Source organism: Stenella coeruleoalba, assembly GCF_951394435.1.
Source record: "Stenella coeruleoalba genome assembly, chromosome: X".
Lineage (NCBI taxonomy): Eukaryota > Metazoa > Chordata > Mammalia > Artiodactyla > Delphinidae > Stenella > Stenella coeruleoalba.
Window position 1 is genome coordinate 53,466,341 of NC_137152.1, and position 21,305 is coordinate 53,487,645.

The window sequence follows — 21,305 nt, forward strand, 5'->3', positions numbered from 1 at the left end:
GGTTTCTATGTTCGGCATCTCTCATAAGCGCCTGTCCCAAGGACATGAGGCTCCATCCTGGGTCACCCCAAAGGAGAAGATCGTTCTCTGAGCTGGGTGGGCCCACAGCCCAGAAATACATGTCTTGCGGCCGACCTCTTTCATCAGCCACCCACCTCCCTCCCTGGGGACTGATGCCTCCCCAGGTTACCCGGCATACCCATTCTGCACTCTCCTGGCAGCCGCATGGTTGACCCCAACCCAGGCCCCCTCCCAATGCAGCCAGGAAGAGCAGGAGGGCACAGAGAGGCCATGAGGAAACTCGTGCTGAGCCAACCTTAGGGACCTCACATTGGCGAGCAAGAAAGGGGCCATGGCCTCTGGGGGCAAGGGAGTCAGTGCAGGATTATGGGCTCCTCGCTCAGAAATGATTGGTCGTGACAAGCTCACTGCAGGAACAAAGCCATGTGAAATTGACCTCATCACCAGTGATCAGATCAGATTGTTTAGTGTGAGGGGAATGTGAGGGGGATGTTCAGCTGGGCGATGACCTAGTTAGGGCCTTAAAGAGGCAGAGCAGCTGCCCCACTCTGGGGAGGAGGAGGCAAGAGGCCTCCTGGGGGGAGGCCCCTGCTGAGCTGCAGGTGGAGGAAGGCCGGTTCCCAGGCAGGCTCCGGCCAGGCCACAACAGGCTCCTCGAGCCCTCCAGCATCCCCAGAGGCCATTTTAGAGGAGTAGGGCCTAGCCTTAGGGGACTGACAGACAGTGATAGAGGGGGCCAAGGCAGGAGCCAAGGACAGAGTTTCCATACCTGTCCAAGGAGAGCAACAAGATAGATCAGAAACTGGGGAAACCCTGAGGCAGACCTTAGGAAACAGGAGTGGTATTTATTTAATGATTTATTTCCTTGTTTGTTTGTTTACTATGTCTCAGGCACTATTCTAAATACGTATATTACCTCAAGTAACCCTCAAAACAACCCTATGAGGTGGATGCTATTATGATGCCCATTCTGCAGATGAGCAAATTGAGAGTCAGAGGCGATGTCACTTGCCCAAGTTTACAAAACTGTTACGTGGCCACCTGGTCATGGAGTCTGCGCTTGTTCACAGCTACATTCTACAGCTTCTCGGCTGATGACAGGGTCGGCCAAATGTGGCAGGCCAAATAAAGACGCAACCAGGAAGAGGTGGCCTGTGCTGCTGAGGCCTTTCTTTCCCATCAGGCCCAGGGGGCCCAGGGGCTGGGGCAGGGAAGAGGAGGCCTGTCAGGAACTTCAGGAACAGGTGCCTGCTTTCTCCTTGGATCCTGTTTCCTGACACTTGCTTGAGGAACGGAGGGGGAGGGGGAGGGAAGGGACATGTGGCCAGCCGGGCAGAGCAGGCCCCTCTCTGCCAAGCACCGCCTTAGGGAATATGACTCCTGCTGCCTGAGGGGTACAGGGGAGATGCCAGAATGGGGGGCAGGGCTTCTGGTGGGGCACATGGTGTTAACCCTTTCATCGGCGATACGTGTGCAAAAAGCAGCACAGGGCCTGGTGGCACAGAGGAAGCAGGCACCCACGATGTGCAGCAAACAGCAGAACCCACTAAGGGTAGGCCAGGGCAGCAGCTGCAGCGTGAAGGGTCCTGGTCGGCTGCTGGGAAGAGTTCCAGGGAGGCCAGTAATCTCCTCTTGAGGGCCTGAGGCATAGAAGAGACCCCTGTCACCCCAAAGGGTTTAGAAGCACCTGAGGCCAGTACCTGAGTAGAATCTTGTACGGGGGGCTCCAGGGATGCCAGCTCTGTTGGAAGCTGAGAGGTAGGTGTGGAACTGGTCTGCCAGTCCAGACTCCTGCCTGGTTCCGCGCAGGCTGAGGCGTCTAGGCTGGCAGGACCTCACGACCTCAGTCTGTTCTCCTGGGGGTATGTAGCTTAAAGGAACTCCTGCTGTTCCCCGGTGCCTGGGATGAGGGGGCTGACTGAATGCTCTGTGCCTCCCTTTCTTTAGGGCAACCAGCCTTGAGTGTGCCCCCGGGGCAGGCCTCTCAGCTCTCTGGCTCCCTTCCACCCAGTTCTGTGGGCACCTGGGATCTCTCGTCAAGCCCTTTGGGTCTCGGGCAGGGATGGGCTGGCCTATCTACTGCCCCACCTGCTTTCCAGCCCCTACCTGTCTTCCCTATTTCCTCAGGCTGGGCCAGTTTCCATTTCGCCCCACCTTATCTCACACTGAATTTCTCAGATGTGGTCTGGTGGGGCTTCATTTGTGACCAGTGGCCCCTCCTTGGGATATTCCTGATACTCCTACCAACGCCCTCCCCAGTAGTTGCAACGACTCTAGGCTGCAAGGCCTCTCGTTCTTTTCTGAGAACCCACACTGAGAGGATTCAGGCCCCCAAGGACCTTACTTCTTTGGGGAGACTTCTGAAGGACTGTCAAAAGGCAGAGGGAGTCGGAGGACCACAGTTAGGATCGGCAGATGGCAGCCATAAGGTTAGAGATTTCAGTGCACTTCAGAGAAGGATTTCCTGTCAGGTTGAGCTGTTCTGCAAGAGAACAGCTATCTCAGGCTCTAGTGAGACCCCCGTCCCCAGAGGTGTGTAAGTAGAGGCTGGATGGACAACCACTAGAGATGCTATTGCAGACCAGTGAAAGAAGGGTGGGGCTATTCTATTCCTGGGTCTCTCTCTGTGTTTATTTTTTCGTTGTTGTGATCACTACAGACCCACAGGGGTGTCTGACCTCTGGTCAACTCTCCTCACCACAATATCCGTGCAAGTTCTCAAAGTTCAAGACAGAAACAACAAGGCTAAGAGCAAATCCAAGACATGATCAGAGGGGGAAAGAGAGGAGAAGGGAGTCAAGGAGAAAAGAAAAATAAGAGAGAGAGACAGAGCGGGGAGGACAAGGAAAGTGAGAGAGAGAGAGGAGAGACAGAGACAGGTGAAAAGGGGAGATAGAAATATATATATATACACACCAAGCCAGAGGCAGGGAGAAAGTTGAGACAGAGAGCTGCTCCTGGATTCATGCTCCTTTGTCTCTTCCAGCAGCTCCGGGGTTTCTGAAGAGCCTTATTCCCCAGCTAACCCTGTAACCCTACCCATGCCTTCAAAGGCAAGGGAGTGGCCCCCAGGGGCAGCTGTGCCTGCTGCGTGGGTCAGGGCCTTGGAACACGCCTGAGGCCAGAGCGCCCCTAGGTGAGACCTGGCCCAGGCCACCAGGCATCTCCCTGCTGCACCTTTGGGCAGAGAGAGGCTTCCGCTGGGGCCCCAGTGGCTCCAGGACCTGGGCAGCCAGGAAAAGACTCTGGGGGAGGCGGTCTCTGCCTTCACAGGTCTGCCACCCGGCAGAGGGAGCAGACTGGGGTTCTGGTGGCCCCAGAGAGCAGAGCTGGGCCCCCAGGGTGGGAGCCACCTCTGGGAGCATTCGGCTGAATTCTGGGAAGAACTTCAGAGCTGGCAGAGGCCCTTCACAGGGGCCCGGGCGTGCAGAGGTGTGCACGGAGGCTAGTTGGCTGCCCATGGTGGTGGTGGTGGGAGCCTTGTGGGGGAGTGAGACCAGAGAAGTTCAAAGCCAGAGAGAGAGTGACTGATTCTGTGATTCCCATGTCCTCAGCAGGCAACACATCTTTCCAGCCCAAAGGGGAGGATCCTGCTGTGTTACTTTAAATAGCTCAACTTTCTAATAAGGCTTTTATTCACATTTTTACATAGGAATATTTTCCATGGTTCTATCTTAAGAATTTGTATGTAGCTATGTAGTAATGTCTATAGCCATGTAACTATCTATCTATAATATCTATGTATTTATGAATTTCTACATCTATCTGTGTATCTCTATATCTCTGCATCTCCATATCTCTATATCTAAGTAACTGTGTATCTATGCATCAATCTATCTCTTTGTTATGTATCTCAATATCTCTGTATCCATCTATGTCTCTCTCCCTTTATAAGAAAGGCTGAGGGAGACCCCGGAGAGTTTAGGACCCCTGCTGCCTGAGCTGCCCCTCTCCATGGCCACTGCCTGACCTCCCATCCCCTTTCCCACCAGACGGTGGCCATCCTGGGCCTGGGCCAAGGGGTTACCGTGAGGAAATTGGCCAAAGTATGGAAAGCCATCCTCTGAAGCCAGTAGCAGCCTGCTTTGCTTGCGTCTGTTGGGGGTGAGGAAGATGGGAGAGCAGGAATAGAGTCGTGGGGAAGTGGGGGGGGGGCGCGGTGTGGGAGCATGGGGAATGTGAGAGTGGCTGCGCAGTCGTGAGTTTTAATTCTGGGAGGCAGAACATCACATGAGTAGCCTGCACTGGCATTCTCTTGCTGTGTGATCTAGGACGATGTCCTGCCCCTCTCAGGCCTTCAGTGTGCCCATCTACACCATGAGCCTCTTGAAGGGTCCTTCCGGAGCTGACACCCTAACAGGGCGGTAGTCCCCACACTTTTAAATCATGGATTCCCATCACTAGAGCATTTTGAGCACAGCAACACAATATATCCACAGGGATTTATTTATACATAATGTAGTGGTTAGGAACACAGACTCTGGGGCCAGCCTGTGAATATGCATCCTGGCTCTTCCACTGGGTATGTGGCTTGAGGTCTCTTGGCCTTAGTGGTCCCTGTAGAAAGAGGAGATAGGAGTCCTACTCATTGCCATCAAGTGGTTGTGAGGGTCTGGGACAGAGTACATAGATGCAGAGTATATAGATGTTGTTCTTACTATACATGTATTACTTTGCTAATTGATGATGTAGGCTTCAAATTGCCTGTCCAACGTCAAAACTGTTAAAGGATGAGGTAAAAAGAAATAAAATGCTCTCTATATTGCAATATTTTCTTCTCACTCCCCAATGGGTTGCTTAGGACACTTGGTATTGTCACTGTTCTAGAGTTTGCTTGTGATTCCTTCTCTGGTTTTCTACTAGAGAAGCGTAAGTTTGAGGCTAGGCCCCCTAAGCTGACAAGCATGGCAACCTGGACCTGGGCCTGCCTCTCACCACGCAACCGCTCCTAGATACACTGCATCTTTCCAGGACTCCTCTCCCACGGAGGGGCTAAAGGTCCAGAAGAACCAGGTTTCCCAGCCCCTGAGGACCAGCAAGGTCTGGGGGCCTCACACGTGGCCCACAGGCTCAGCTGCCCACACCCCAGGACGTCCCCCTCCCCATTCTCCTCAGCCCAGAGCCTAGGGTCGAGGTGTAGCCTCTTCCTCTCTCCCTTACCACAGCCAACGTCTCCACCACAGAGCGAGCAAGCTAAGTCGGGGGCTCACAGCCAGCACAGAATCGCTATTTCTTGGATGGGTAATAATGAGAGCTCGCCATTACTGAGCACACATGCACTTTCTTAAGTACTTTACCTGCATTGTCTCTTTGAATCTTCCCAGAGATCCTATGAAGCAAATGCTCTTCTTCCGATTTAACAGATGAGAACATCACCAATCAGTGGGAGAGCAGGGAAACCAGCTGCCAGCAGCCGGGCTGGAGAGCAGCCTCTTCACCCTGTGACAGTGAATGAACAAGTGAGGGAATGGTTCCCCTGTCCCCCTTCACGCTTTCCCAAGGCACCTGCTGTCCCCTTCCTGAATTCTGGGTTTGCTCTGACCCCCAGCCCCCCGCTTCCCCACCCTCTATCTCTTGGTGTCCAGCTCAGTGAGTCTGCACCCCGCCCCCACCCCAGGCCCGGGGCTCCTGTACCCCCATCCCCGCTCCCGGCAGGACCCCCTCCTGGGGGCCCCGCCCCCGTGGGCCGCCGACCCGCAGGTAATCCCCTCCCCCTTCCTGCCCCCGCAGCTCCAGCCCCTTCCAATTAGCCCTGTCTCGGATCCCCTCCGCTGGGAACGGGCGCCCCCCTCCCGCCCCCTTCCCCACTCCGCTCCCACGTGGGGAGCCCCGCTCCCAGGCCCCGCCGCCCTATTCAAGGCGCTCTCCTCCATTGTCTCCGCCTGCCACTCACTCAGGCCATTAGCATTTCTAAAGCCCGCTTCTCCTGGTCGCCGCTTTGGCCTCAGCCAAAAAGGGGCTCACTTTGAAACAGAAGTTTGGGGAGAGGGTGCTTCCTAGGCTACTAAAACAGCTTCCCTTTAGGCCCTCAACTCTCCAGGCCTCAATCTGCCTATAAAATGGGAAGAACTGCTCTCCCACATTTCGAGGCTTAGGACACCTGGAATTTCTCGGCTTCGAGAGTTGTTGAGAAATGGGGCAGCGCCCTGGGACCCCAATACAACTGCCCGTTCCTTCCCTTGGGTTTCTTGGGCCCTACCAATCTGGATCCTCCATCCCCCCCCCCCCCCGGCAACGTGCCAGGGGAGATATGGAGTTTTGTCAAAACTGGTTTTCCCTGCCCTAACCCAAGCGGCCTTTGTTAAGGCCCTGGCAGGATGGGGCATGAATGGGGGTGACTTCTTTGCCCTGGCATTTGAAACCTCCCTAAGTAACTTGGGTGGAGAGACAGCGCCACCCAGTGGCTTCATGGGCTCTAAGCTAATCTCGAGGGTGGGTCCTCACATACCTGGCTTCAGGGCCCCCAAGGAGGCGTCTCACCAGAGAAACCCTCTTTACTTGTGGGATTTCTTTTGCATTGGTTTAGCTGCTTCAGATCCAAGGCTAAATAAAGAGCCAGCGGTTAGAGTCCCAACGGGCTTAGCTCAACCTCGGCCCCGCCCCCATCATTCCTTTGGGCTGGCAATGGCCCTTGCTCTAGGCTCTGTTGCCAATGGCCAGTACTTTCCCCTCCCTGGGCCTCACTTTTCTCCATCTGGAAAATGGCAGAATATTCCCTAGCCACCTTCTGCTTTTCCTGGTGGGCTGAGGAAATTTGTGGGGTGGGGAGAGGGTGTAGGTCTGAGAGCTAGCCTTCAAAGACAGTTGGCCACCTGGACCCCAAGAATAGGCTCTAGACCCATTCATACTTCCAATACCCGATCCCTAGCCTTCAGCCCCTGCCTGGAGACTCATCAGCTGCTGACCAGCCCCTAAGAATACCGGGAAAATGGGACCTATTCCTCCTCAATGCCTACTTTGGTTCTTACTCCCTGCTTCTACCCTCTTCCTGCTTCCTCTCCCCTCCCCCTGCTTTTTCCCCTGTGGGCTACAGGATGCCTGTATTTCTCTTCAAGGCTGGTAGGGAGCAAAATAAAGCAAGAGTAACCCCTGTCTCCAATTAAAGTCCGCCACCCACCTCATTCCCCTCTGGGGCCCCTTCTGAGGCTGGTCTGGCTGAAGCAGGTGATGAGGGCAGAGGGGACCAATAATCAGCCTTAGAGACCCAGAGTGCGCTGTCTCCATCCTCCCTCCTGGCCTCCTCCTGTGGGCCCTCCCTCAGTGCGGGTGAGGCAGTGGGCTCCAAGGTCCCTCTGGCTTGGGGAGAGAGAGGAGGTGGATTAGGCCTCTAGTGTCTAGTGTCTGGAGAGAGCAGGGGAGAGGAGGAGACTTGGTCAAGAAGGAAGGAGCAGAGGATGCTCAGCTGCAGGATATAGCATGGCCTCTAAGTGCGGTCCAACCTGGACGTTCTCCCAGTCAGGAGGAGATGGAGAGAAAGAGCTGAGAGTAGTCCCAGCCACGTGGATCAGCAATACAGAGGGTAGGGCCCTGCTGGTCTTGGCCTTTTCTAGCTCTGCTCCAAGGAACTGTAGGGGGTCTGGGGCCAATGGCTATGAGTGTGGGGTGCTGTATTCAAGGGGTGCCCCCCATCCCAGAAAAGCTCTACTTGATCTGTTTTTTTTTATTACAGTTCCAGGTGAGATTTTGTCCAGAAAAATTATTCTGCCACTGAAAAAAAAAAGTTTAAAAAACCCTGACTTGATACATCCCTGCAGTTTACAAAGGGGGAAACTGAGGCCCAGAAAGGTAAATTGAGGTAGCCCTTGCACTTAGTAGAGGACCCTACACCCACAGAGTCCCCAATAAACATTTGTAGAAAGAGCTATTGAATATCATGATATTCTCAAATAATTTTAAAGCATAAACAAGTTCACTTTCATTTTATAGATAACCATGCTACAAGATCTGCCACCTTTTCAAGCTATCTACAAAAGCTGTCACATGAGCAGAAACAAAGAAAGTTGGGAATTTACTCAAGTGTTGAGAATTGCCTAAAATCATAGCGAACTCTTGTAATCGAAGTGTAAGCACAGGGGTAATTCATAAAATTGTCCTTACCTGATGTGTAAGCCAGGAGGTATGCATATTCTTGTGTAAATTTTAGTTAATTTCTGTCATGAGTTTAACATTAGCTGCTGACATTTGACATGAAGAAAAAGTGAAAAAGGAAAAGGCTCCTCTTGCTTTGAGGTTGAAATGTGAAAAGTGCAGTGTGAACACAAAGGTATATTCACACCTCCAGGGGTGGTTTGGTCCTGCTGCGCTCCTCATTGTCCCCGAGCCACTACTCAGGTACTTGAGGCCCTCTCGCAGCCCTCTGTGGGCCATTATGCACCACAGAGCAGAGCCTGCCGATGCGCAGTGGCACGGATTCTGGATCGTTCTCTGTAGATGATCCCCAGGCAAGTTTTAATCCCAAGCCACTTCCTCTCTCTAGGTATTGATGGGCTATCAGGAAAGTAATCTAATGTTAGGAGCTGCTTGACTAGGACATAATGATCAGGAGACACCATCTACCAAAAATGGGATTGTGTATTTCAAAGACAAATAGAAACAATTGGTAGGCTAGGCTGAGGTTTGAATTATCCATGCCACTGCTTTGCCCCACCCTCCCAGCCCACCTCGCTACGTGCCCAGTATGGATAAGTAGAAAGAGCTTTGTGCTATTGACTCTCATTGAATGTGACTTCAGGCAAACCCCTTTCCTATCTGAGCCTGTCTCTTCATCTGTAAAAAGAAAGTTCAGAGTAAACCATCTATCAAGAAAGTTAAAAGACCACCCAAAGAATGGGAGAAAATATTTGCTAATCATATATCTGATAAGTGTCTAGTATCCAGAATGTATAAAGAAGCCTTACAACTCAAGAATAAAGAGATAAATCACCCAATTAAAAACTGGAGGAGAAAAGTTGAAAGAAGTAGACATTCCTCCAAAGAAGATATACAGATGGCCATTAGCCCATGAAGAGATGCTCAACATCATAGTCATGAAGGGAATACAAACCAAAACCACAAGGAGATATCACTTCATGCCAACTAAGATGGCTATGGTTTCAAAAAAAACAACAACTGGGAAAATAACAAGTGTTGGTGAGGAGGTAGAAAAATCGGAACGCTTGTTCATTGCTGGTGGAATTGTAAAATGGTACAGCCACTATAGAAAACAGTCTGTCAGTTCCTCAAAAAGTTAAACGTAGAGTTACCACGTGGCCCAGCAATTCCACTCCTAGGTACATACCCAAGAGAAATGAAAGCATGTGTCCACACAAAAACTTGTACATGAAGGTTCATAGCAAAGGTATTCATAATACCCCAAAAGGTAGAAACAACCCAAAAGTCCATCAACTGGTGAATGACTAGACAAAATGTTGTATTTCCAGACAATGGAATACTATTTGACGATAAAAAGGAATGAAGCACTGATACATAAGCTACCACACAGATGAACCTTGAAAACCTAAGTGAAAGAGGCCGAATACAAAAGGGCACATGTTATATGATTCCACTTATTTGAAGTGTCCGAAATAGGCCTACTCACAGAGACAGAAGACAGATCAGTGGTTGATGGGAGCTGTGGGTAAGGGGTGTTGGGGAGTGCCTGCTAGTGGGTACAAGGTTTCTTTTTGGAGTGATGAAAATGCTCTGGAATTAGACAGTGGTAATGGTGGCACATACTAAAAACCACAGAACTGTACATTTTAAAAGGGTGAATTTTATGGTATGCGAATTACATCTCATTTTTTTTTTAAAGCGTGAACTATAGCAGTAGTTTACAAATTTGGCTAAATAACATCTACTCCAGAACATCCCACCTTCTGCTTATCCTGGGCTTGAAAGTCTGTATGTTTTACATGCCTCTGTGGTGGTTCAGATGTAGCCGGGTTTGGGAACCATTGGCCTATAGCTCTAACATTCTAGGTCCCTGCCTGTGTCTCTAATGAGAGGTACCTGTAAATTGTTGCACACGGCCCCTTTCTTTGTGGGAGCTGGCCCCCTCTCGTGTTCTGCATGCCCTGAAACAGCCAGACCTCACACCCCAAGAAGGACCTGTTGCATTAGCCCCAGAAACAGACCCTTCTTGTGCTCCTGGGGCACAGGGGGGTTTCAACCTCTGAGGCGGGGCTGCTGGTGTTGACTTTCCCAGTTGTCGGGGGGGCCTCCTTGCCCCTCACCTGCTTTCCCTCCAGAGCCTCCTTCAGCAAAGTCTGAGAGCCATTGCTTTCTGCTCTGGGGGCGCCAACGCCAGGCCTGCCCAACTGGCCATGTGGTGAAGGAACTCATACCCACTGGGGAACCTGGCAGTGGAGGGGGCTACAGGGATGACCCTCAGGTGCCTGGGAAACCACAGGCCTGAGGCAGTTTGGCTCTGGTGCCTGGACCAGATTCTGAGGAGTGAGCTCTTAGAGAGGCAGTCCAGGCCCAGTCTTCAGCACGAGGTCTGAGCAGATGAGTGCTTCTTGTCCCCTTCAGGGTGTGTGAAGACACGAGCGTGTGCACAGGTCTAGTGAAGCCCCAGACTCAGCTGTGAGCCGAGATTCTAGGGCCTTGCCCATACTTCCCATAGTTTCTCCTTGTCTGCCTTCCCTCCTCCAAGGCCCAGCTCATTCTGGCTCCTCGCAGTAGCTGCAAAAAAATAACCTCCCTCCCCACCCTACTGATTGAGGATGACCCTATGTTGGGCCCAATGCAAAATGCTTTGAGATACGTCCTTTCATTTCATCCTCACAACAGTCTTTTACAGTAGGAAGTACTCTTCTCATTTTACATGAGGAACAAGGAATTCAAAGCTTAGTTATTCACTTGATTAGTATTTATTGAGCACTTATTATGTGCCAGGCATTATACTAGGTGCTGGGTCTACAGAAATGAATGCGGTCCAGCCCCTCTTGGAGACTATACTCTGTCTCCAAGCAGGAAATGAGATTTCTAGAAAATAAGTTAAGCTGGGATAGCAAGCCAGGTCCACTTGAGTCCATAAGCCCTCCTCCCTCAGACTGCCCAACCTTGGCCACACGTTCCCTCCAAGCATTGCTCCCAGCAAGACTTCCCAGGGCTGCCCTGTGGCTGGGTCTTCTCTGGGAATGTGAGAAGGAAGCATACAAGACTTCCCAAAAGCCAGTGGTTCACATGTCACCATCATGACTTTTGCCATAGTCTCATCCCACCTGTTTCATTATTTAGTTGCTGTTTTTCCTTAAATGGACTCACTTCTGAAAAATAATCTTTAACATCTTCCTTAGTGTCATACTAAGCAATTCTGTGCATGAAATCATTTGTGGTGTGCCGGTTGCATATTCTCCTAATAAACCTTAAAATAAATATATCACTATTGACATATAAATCTTCATTTAGGTGCCACTTAAAATCCTCTCGATAACTCGAAAGATAAGCACCATACTTTGGAGAAATACTTGAAGAGAAAGAAAATATGGCTCCCTTAGCTGCTTGGAAATGAACTTGCATGGAGACCACCTTTGCTGAGAAGTCGCCTTGGTAATTCTGCTCTGGGCTAGACCCTGAGTCTTTAGGGCCCAGAAATGGGTCCAGTTGAAGGTTTTGTCTGTTATTCCAAAAAGGCCAGGAGGAAGTGCAGTTGCCAAGATGGTGGAAGGTCCTGCACACTGCCAGGTGAGTCCTCAAGACTCTCACTCCCTCCAATCTCTGGCCAAGTCATTCCCCTGACAGAATGTTGGAGGCAAAGGGTGAAGGGTCTAGGTCTTGGGGCTGACAAAAGAAGGTAGAATCTGAGCAGCAAACCTCCTGGATGTTACAGAAATCCTGGAGAGGACTTTGAGTTCCCTCAGGCCTCAGGCCAAGGCTCACCATAGCTGGGAAGGGCAGGGATCCTGGGTCACAATGGCTGCATGATCCTGGGCAAGTAACTTCATCGTGTCTCAAATGGGGAAATAAGAGAACCTTCTGCATAGAGTGATCATGAGGGTTAAGTGAGACAAAATGTATGAGTGGACTTTGGTAACGGCCCATCCAAATATTTTCATTTTATGATCATGACTCTTCAACAAATTCAATAAACATGCTTTTCACACTTTGGTACACAAAGCATCATTCCACACCCTGTTGGGGAGGGGAAGCAATGGGCATGGAGGGATGTGAGCAAATGAATACAATGCAGTCCCTACAGTCTAGGAGCAGAAGCAGACGAACAGTTGGGGTTAAACTCTATGAAATGGCCAATCATTTTGGACCCACAACCCAGCACTACCTCTGATATCAGGCAAAGTGAAATAAATACAAAATGGAAATGGAGGAGGGAATGATTTTCTGTTACTGAAAAAATTGGGAAGGTTTTCCATGAGGAAGTGACATTTTTTTTTTTTTTTTTTTTCAGTACGCAGGCCTCTCACTGTTGTGGCCTCTCCCGTTGTGGAGCACAGGCTCCGGGCGCGCAGGCCCAGCGGCTATGGCTCACGGGCCCAGCCACTCCGCGGCACGTGGGATCCCCCCAGACCGGGGCACGAACCCGCGTCCCCCGCATCGGCAGGCGGACTCTCAACCACTGCGCCACCAGGGAGGCCCCAGGAAGTGACTTTTGACTGAGCCTCGAAGGATGGGCTGGATTGTAATCAGCTGCAAACCAGGGAGAAAGAAAGGCCTTGCAGTCTAAGAGCGGAAAGAGTGGCAACAGTGACATGGGGGTGGGGTCAGGGGCACCTGTTTGGGGATGAGGTGGCCTGGGTACCTGGGCAAATGAGCTGCTGGGAGAGCTTGGTGGGATCATTATAGAGGGTCTGGGATGCTGGTCTTGCCTTACCTGGGGAGTTGGCAGCCGCCCATCAGCAAACAAGGACAGCTGAGCATTCCTCTCTGCTTACTGGGGCAGGTGGCCCGAAGTGGGGCAGCAGCCTTCCCACTTTGCCACTAAAGGCGAGAATGGCAGCAAGAGAAATTGTAATCAGCCAAAAGAAAGAACTTTTTGGGAGTCAGCTGTGAGAACCTGTTCTAGAATGGCCAAGGAAGGCTAAGGAATCTCCTCCCCTGGAGACCTTGAAAAGCAGGAGAGATTCTCATCTGTCTGGTCTGGAAGAATTCTGCCCAGAGGCAGGGGGCTGGACTAAGTGACCCATTTGGGTTCTTTCCAGTCTGCAGCCTAGGTGATCTCATTGTTCCCTCTTCTTCTAGACGGGGTTGCCTCGCCCCAGCTCAGACTCATTGGGATTATTCCTGTTGTTAGAGATCTCCCAGGCCCCCAGAGCCACGGCTCTTCCGGTTGGTGACTCACGAACTTGTCATCAACATCATCCCAGTGTCTAGCCTCCATCCTCCTTGCTGTCAGCTTGATTAAGCTTAGCCTTTCTCTTTCTAGCTTCCTTTGAAGTTGAGGAAACATAAGTTATTATCCTTATATAGCCAAGACCTTGCATGGTCAGCCTTACCTCCAGCCTTCCTCTCACCTCTGAAGAGATAGTCAGGGCCTCACAGATAGAATAGGTTTTAGAGTTGAAGGGCCTGGGTTTGAGTTTTGATTAGTTGTGCGACCTTGGGCAAGCCATTTAAGGGCAGGGATTAAGTCAACTAACAGCTGTGGAGCACTTGCTATATGCTCAAATACTACTTGCTGAATGAATCAAATGTAGGTATTATCCCTATTTTATGGGTAGGAAAACTGAGGCTCTAAGAGGTAAAGTTTCTTGCTCACCATCACCAACTAAGTAAGTACTAAAGCTAGAAATGGAACTCAGACTTCACAGATTCCCAAAACTGTGCCTTTTCCACCCTGTGGTGTTATTTCTTGCCTCACCGCTCAACCTCAGTTCTCTCATCTATAAAATGGGGCTAATCCTCTCTGCCCCACAGAGTTATTGGGAGCATTAAAAATGTACATACTGTATGTGAAAGTGATGTGTAAGCCAAAAAGTGCTGGGCAGACACTAGATAATTATAACTCTCAAGCCCTGGTCAATCCTCTGGGCTTCTGCCAACACTTTTGAGAAGCTATTCCGGAGGGCAGCAGGCAGAGTCGGTTTCTCCCTTCCTCTATCATTGGAGGATGGAAGAGGACTCTCTTCTATCACAGCTCTTATTGTACTGGGTTGGAATTCTTTCTTTAGCATGTTTGCCTCCCTAATTCAACTGTAAGCTTCTCCAGGGCACAGTGCTTGACACACTGTAGCACTCAACAAGTTTGGTTTGAATGAATGAATGAATGAATGAATGCAGTACCTTGCCCTCACAGACCTGCTCCTACTCTGTCAGTGGTCCAGCCTCCAACCTCCCTACCCAGAGCCCAGCTTCCTAACTGGGCCACCCACCACTAGCCTTCCAATCTCATGGTCACATGTTGACCTTGGCCAGCTGGCATTCAGTCCTCAGCATCTGACACTCAGCATCCTTCTACCAGAAATGCCTTTCCCCACCCAATGCCCTCTTGTCAAAGTTCATATTCCACCTCGTCCATGAAGCTTTCCCTGACTACCCACCTTGTCCCAAACTAAAGGTGATCTAATTTTCCCATGAGCCCCCATTGCATAGAGTAGGTACCCTTTAGAGAACTCCTTAATATCCTCTACCTTCTCAGACAGTCATGTACATCCCACTGTGTGACCTTGGCAAGTCCCTACCCCTGATCTGGGTCTCAGTCTCCAATCTGTGCATATGTGTCCCACAACTCTTCCAACCCTTCCATCCTGTGACCTGGCTTCTTTGGGGCTCAGGGAGGATAAGACACCAAAGAACTCCAGTTGGGGCCTTTGACTCTTGACAGCACGTGCCCAGCTCCCAGGCCTGAAAGTCAGCTGCTCAGATATTACTAGCTAAGTGACTTGCTTAATAAAGGGATAAATAAATATCTACTTAACATGATTACTGTCAGAGGTCTGAGCTACAGGACCTTTCCATTGCTGGAGTTTTATTGCAGGAGAAGCTGATCAGTTCTAATTAGCCAACTCCCAGGTGTTTAAAGCAGAGGCAAGAGCAAGGGGAGAGGAGGGGATTGGGGAGTGGAAGGCAGGTGGGGAAAAGGCGGAGAAGGCGTTCTACACTCCCCTCTCTCAGCTGCCTACCTGCCATGGTCGGGCTCAGGACTCCTCAGGAACCCCAAACATAGTGACACCTCAGGCACCTCACCCATCTGGGATGAAGGAAGCTTCTTGAGAACGTACTATGTGCCGGGTACTGTTCCAAGCCTGTTCTCTGCATGATCTCATTTGATCCTCGCAATGACCTGCAGAAGCAAGAACTCTTCATTGTCTCATTTCCTAGTTGGGGAAACTGAGATGCACAGAAGTTAAGCCCGTTGTCTGAGCTCACACCACAGGGAAGCAGAGGAGCTGGGACTGGGTCTGATTCCAAGGCCCGGGTTGCTGTCTTTGGCATCTGATACCACTCCAGGTGACAGGCCCAGAGGGTTTGTGCTGCTCAGAGAGAGATTTGGATAGGCGGTGACCTCCCTTTGCTGTGGTACTCAGCCTAGAGGTCTTCCAGGATGGGCCAAACTGGGCACATCCAGAGCTGGCAGGGTACCTGAGAGAGCTGGTCATCATTTGATTCAAGAACTCCTCCTCCTCTGATTCAGGTCAAAGCTCTGTGCTGGAAATCCTGGATGACTCAGATCCCCGCCCTCAAGGAGCTCACATTCAAGGGAAGTCTATGAATATTTGAATAGCAAGTCATTCAAGTGTAAAAATGTACGTGAAGAGATACAACTACCTTCTATCGCTTAATTCCTCTGCTTAGAAATTTTTCCTAGGCTTTGAGGCCCTAAGTCAGAAAATCTGGGTCTCCTTCCATGAGACCGCTTGCGGTGTGGGAAGGAGTATGGACTGTGGCATCTGGATTTGAATCCAAGATCTCCCATATATTAGTCCCTCTGCCTCTCTCTCTCTCTGGCCCGCCACCCTTCTGGACCTAGCTTCACAACTCTTACCTGAGCACACTATCTCCTAACTGGCCTCCCTGCTTCTCTGGAATCCATTCCTCACACTGAAGCCAGAATGAGCTTCGTATGACAACCCCACTCTAAGTCCTTCAAAGTCCTCACCACAGCCTACGAGGCTTCCGTGACCTCTGGCTTCATTTCAGGCCACACTCTCTCACTCACCGAGCTCTGCCACACTGGCCTTCTTAATGTTGCTTAAGAAATCCGATCTCATTTCTACCTCAGGGCCTTTGTACTTGCTATTCCGGCTACCTCAGTGCTCTGATCCCAGCCATTTGCATTCCTGGCCTCTTCTCATTCTTTTTTTTTTTTTTTTTTTTGGTATATTTATTTATTTATTTATTTTTGGCTGCCTTGGGTCTTCGTTGCTGTGTGCAGGCCCTCTCTAGCTGCGCGAGCAGGGGCCACCATCCCTTGTTGTGCTGCACAGGCTTCTCATTGTGGTGGCCTCTCTTGTTGTGGAGCATGGGCTCCAGGCACTCCAGCCTCAGCAGTCGTGGCACGTGGGCTCAGTAGTTGCAGGTCCCGGGCTCTAGAGTGAAGGCTCAGTAGTTGTGGCTCGCGGGCCTAGCTGCTCCACGGCAAGTGGGATCCTCCCGGACCAGGGCCCAAACCTGTGTCCCCTGCACTGGCAGGTGGACTCTTAACCACTGCGCCACCAGGAAAGCCCCTCTTCTCATCCTTAAATGTCACCTCCTCAGGGACATTTTCCCTGTTCACCCTATCTTAGACAGCAGTTCTCAATTTTGTTCTCAATTTGAGTACTTTTTGTTTCCATCCAAACACCACAATTGGTAGTAATTTTTTATTCCTTCAAAAATGGGTTTATTGTCTGTTTCCTCCCACTCAGATATAAGCACCATTAGGGCAATGACTTTGTCACCACCACTGTGCCTTGGACAGAGTTTGGCACATAGTCGGTGCTCAATACAGACTTGGTAGATAGACAGATGGATGGGTAGATGGTTGGAGCAATGAATGAATGGCCATTTCTTAAAGCTGTTGTGAGGATTAAATGAGCTGATGCATATTAAATGTCTGGCACAGAGCCCAGCAAAGAGCCCAGCTCAATAACTAGTATTTGAATCTGCGTGTGACCTGCTGGCTAGCACCCAGCTATTCCCTGAGCCAGCCCCACCTTAGCCAGCTAGCTCTCCATCCCACCACCCTGCTCCCGGCAAGGCCCAGCTCCTACTGCCCTGGAAACAAATCCGTTCTCACCCATAGGCAGTGGTGTGCTGGAGTTGAGTGCCACTTGTTAATAACTCAGGAACTTTACAAGCAGATTGTTAAACTATTGGTAGCTTCAGAGTGGCCATGGTGGGAGTATTTACACCACAGAAATTGGCAAATAGTACAACTCCCACCCCCCCACACACAAAGAGCCAGTTTACCAGTACACCCCGCTAGTCTTCTCTCCTGCTGCACCCCCCGTCAAAGTGCACTGCCCCATGTTCTCTGCCTGAGTCCAGCCTGCCAGCCTTCAAGGTTCAGATCAAGGACTGACTCCCCCAGAAAGGCTTTCAGCCTCCCTGATCTCACCTCTGCTGACAGCCTTAGTGCCACAGGCAAGGGTACCTAAGCCAGCATTCCTATATATTGATTTGTCTTCTTTTTCTCCAAGTGAACATGAAGATCTTATCCCTGAAGCTTACTTTTAAAACTGCAAAAGCAGGAACATGGTTGACATACTTACTTCTTCTAGTCCCTCAGGGTGCCTAGCACAAGACTGGGAACTGGAGAGGTGTCAGTAAAGTGTTCACAGCAGCAAGTGTCCAATAACAGACAAATATGGATAAAGAAGAGGTGGTATATATACAATGGAATATCAGCCATAAGAAAGAATGAAATAGTGCCATTTGCAGCAACATGGATGGACCTAGAGATTATCATACTAAGTGAATTAAGTCAGTCAAAGACAAATATCATATGATATCACTTATATGTGGAATATTCAAAAAATGATACAAATGAACTTATTTACAAAACAGAAACAGACTCACAGACATAAAAAACAAACTTATGGTTATCAAAGTGGAAATGGGGGGAGGGATAAGTTAGGAGTTTGGGGTTAACATATATACACTACTATATATAAAATAAATAAACAGCAAGGACCTACTGTATAGCACAGGGAAATATATTCAATATCTTGTAAAAAATCTATAATGAAAAAGAATCTGAAAAATAATATATATGTATACACACATATATATACATATATATGGCTGAATCAGTTTGCTGTACAACTGAAACTAACACAACATTGTAAATCAACTATATTTCAATAAAAATTCTTTTAAACAAACAGCAGCAAGCTGGCAGAGTGGCAAGAGTCTAGGGAAACAGGGAAGCAGGAGCCCTACATTTGGCTCAGCTCAGCCACTGACTTGCAGTGTGACCTTGGTCCAGTCCCTTTACCTTTCCAGGCCTCAGTTTACCTATCTAAAATGATGCTGATGATTTTTTTTTTTTTTTGCGGTACGCGGGCCTCTCACTGTTGTGGCCTCTCCCGCCATGGAGCACAGGCTCCGGACACGCAGGCCCAGTGGCCATGGCTCACGGGCCCAGCCGCTCCGCGGCATGTGGGATCTTCCAGGACCGGGGCACGAACCAGTGTCCCCTGCATCGGCAGGCGGACTCTCAACCACTGCGCCACCAGGGAAGCCCGATGCTGATGATTTTTGAAGCTTCCTTCAAACTTCAGGATTCCAAGGGCTTGTTCATTGAATGATGTGCAAATGAGTGTTTATTATTTGATGCGAAAACTCTTAGGTACTTTCAAAGAAACAGTTCCTGGCACCCCTTCCACCACGTTCACCACAAGAGAAGATTTAGAAGGGCCTTTGGGACAATTGAACCCAAGGCATTTTTATGCATTCTGCAGATAATGATAGCTAGGGTTTACCGAGCCCTTGTGATGTGCCAGGTACTATTCTAAACACTTGACATTGATTAACCAGTTTAACCTTCACAACAACAACTCTAAAAAGGTAGATACTATTATCAATGTCCATTTTACAGACGGGGAAGTTAAGGTTCAGAGAAGTGAAACAACTTGCCCAAGTCACACGGTTTGGGAAGTAGTAAAATCGAGGCTTGAACTAGGCAGCCTGATTCTAAATCCCACACACCTGACCACTGTGCTGCGCTCCTTTGTAGTTTCTCAGAGGAAGTAGCTGTCCTTCAGCGGCCCTGGAGCCCCCAGACAGAGAGCTAGCTTTCCCACCTGCACCCCAACAGGTCCCATTGTAGTGCAAGCTTTACCAATAGGCAGAATGCCTTAGAGGAAATGTCACATCTCGCTGCCTCCACCTCCCAGCTATGTGACCCTGGGCAGGTCCCTCTGCCTCTCTGAGCCTCAGTTGTCTCATCTATTTCACACAGGGCTCTTATGAGAATTAAGAGAGGAAGGAAATTAGCATGTATTGATTGTCTCTGTGTGTATTTAAATTTTCATTAAATTACCTCTTCTGGTTCTTCTAGAGAGAAATTATTTTTCCCATTTTACTGAGTGAAAACATCCTCAGAAAGGGTAATAATTTCCTCTAGGCCATGCAGTTAGGTGGGGCAGAAATAGGATTAAAACCCAAGACTTCAAGTTTTTTTGGTTTAAATAAGCTTTTTGTTTTAGAACAGTTTAAGATTTACAGAAAAAATTGAGAAGACTGTACAGAGTTCCTATATACCGTGTACCCAATTTCCCCATTCTCAACATCTTACATTAGTGTAGCACATCTGTTACAATTAACGAACCGATATTGATACATTAGTATTAAAGTCAGATTTCCTTAATTTTAACTGAATGTCCTTTATTCGTTCCAGAATCCCATCCAGGACACCACACTACATCTAGTCACCTTGTCTCCTTAACTCCTTTGGGCTATGGCTGTCTCTTAGACTTTTCCTTGTTTTAGATGACCTTCACAGTTTTGAGGAGTATAAGGTATTTTTGTAAGGTAAGATAAGGTATTTGGTAGTCTGCCCCTCAATTAGGATTTGTCTGATGTTTTTCTCATGCTTAGACTGGAGTTACAGGTTTGGGGGAGGAAGCCCACAGAGGTAGAGTGCTCTTCTCATCACATCGCATCAAGGGTACGTGCTCTCAGCATGACTTATCACTGTTGATGTTGACAGTGATCACCTGGCTGAGGTGTGTTTGTCAGGTCTCTCCACTGGAAAGTTACTCTGAGTTTTCACCCTTTTCCATACTGTACTCTTTGGAAGGAAGTTGCTATGCACAGCCCACACTTAAGGACTGCGGAATGGGGAGATATGCGTCGCCTCCTTGTGGGAACAGGATCAACATAAATTACTTGCAATTCTTCTACACGGGAGATTTGCCTCTTCTTCCCTGTTTATTTATTTATTATGTAGGTTTTCATCCATTCATTCAGTCACTTATTTATATCACTGTAGACTCATGGATATTAGTTTTATACTTTGGGTTATAATCCAATACTACGTTATTAATTCTGTTGCTCTAATTGTGTCCCTTTGACCCATCATTGTGGGTTTTATTTCTTTGGCACTTCCTTCCTTTCTGGCACTACAAGATGCTCCAGGCTCATCTTTATTTCCAGCTGCAGCCCTGGAATCAACCACTTCTGTGAGGAACTCTGGTTCCTTTATTGGAAAATGGTCTTAGAAACCAAGATCTGGGCACTGGGTGTGTTCATTGCTACTGGGCCCTCTCAACTAACAGAGTAAGAAGATATATGTGTGCATGCTAACTAGTGTATATACACATATCAGTAAGTGCTTCTCCATGTAACTATTTGTACCCACGTTAAGCTAAACATGAGTTTACGCTGATATCTCCCATTCTAATCCATTACTGCTTGGATCGCTCCAGCCTTCCCCTTGCTTATTTGTATACGCCCACTCCAACAGTGAGCAACCTGGCTCCTGTCATCCACCATCCGACTTCATGCTCTTTTATAGCCCTCCTCCCTTACTCCTTCCAGGTTCCCAAGGCCTACCTGCCAGCTGCCATGGGGAGTAGCTGTGTTCATCTCTCCTGGGCTGTGGGTGGCCCTAGGTGGTGGCGGTGATTTTACAGCCTGGGAAACTCTTGCCGTCAGGCCCTCCCTGGCGTGCTTTCCACAGGCAGCCCTTAGGGTAGCCTCCCCCAGTCCTTCCGAGGGCGCAGGAGGGTTTGCCCCAGCACCTGTCTGTGGGCAACTGAGCCTTTAGACCTGCAGGAACTCATTGCTGGTGTGACAAGCAGCCCCTCCTCCATTGGCTGGTGTGCTAGTCTCACTGCCTCCTCCCCCACCATCCTTCTCCTTAACCAGCCACGGCATTTTCTTGCTCAGCCCTGGTCAGCCCCACAGTTCCTAGCCAATGG

At 49.5% G+C, this 21,305-nt stretch overlaps 1 long non-coding RNA gene across 1 annotated transcript in view; it reads left to right on the forward strand.

The window, feature by feature from the left end:
- Window positions 1-18,209, forward strand: part of LOC307180249 — a 53,442-nt gene extending 35,233 nt beyond the window's left edge. Inside the window, exons 2-3 of the long non-coding RNA XR_013825693.1 lie at window positions 11,413-11,688; window positions 12,410-18,209. This is a non-coding gene — a long non-coding RNA (uncharacterized lncRNA). The remainder of the gene's footprint in view (window positions 1-11,412; window positions 11,689-12,409) is intronic.
- Window positions 18,210-21,305: the final 3,096 nt, after the last annotated feature.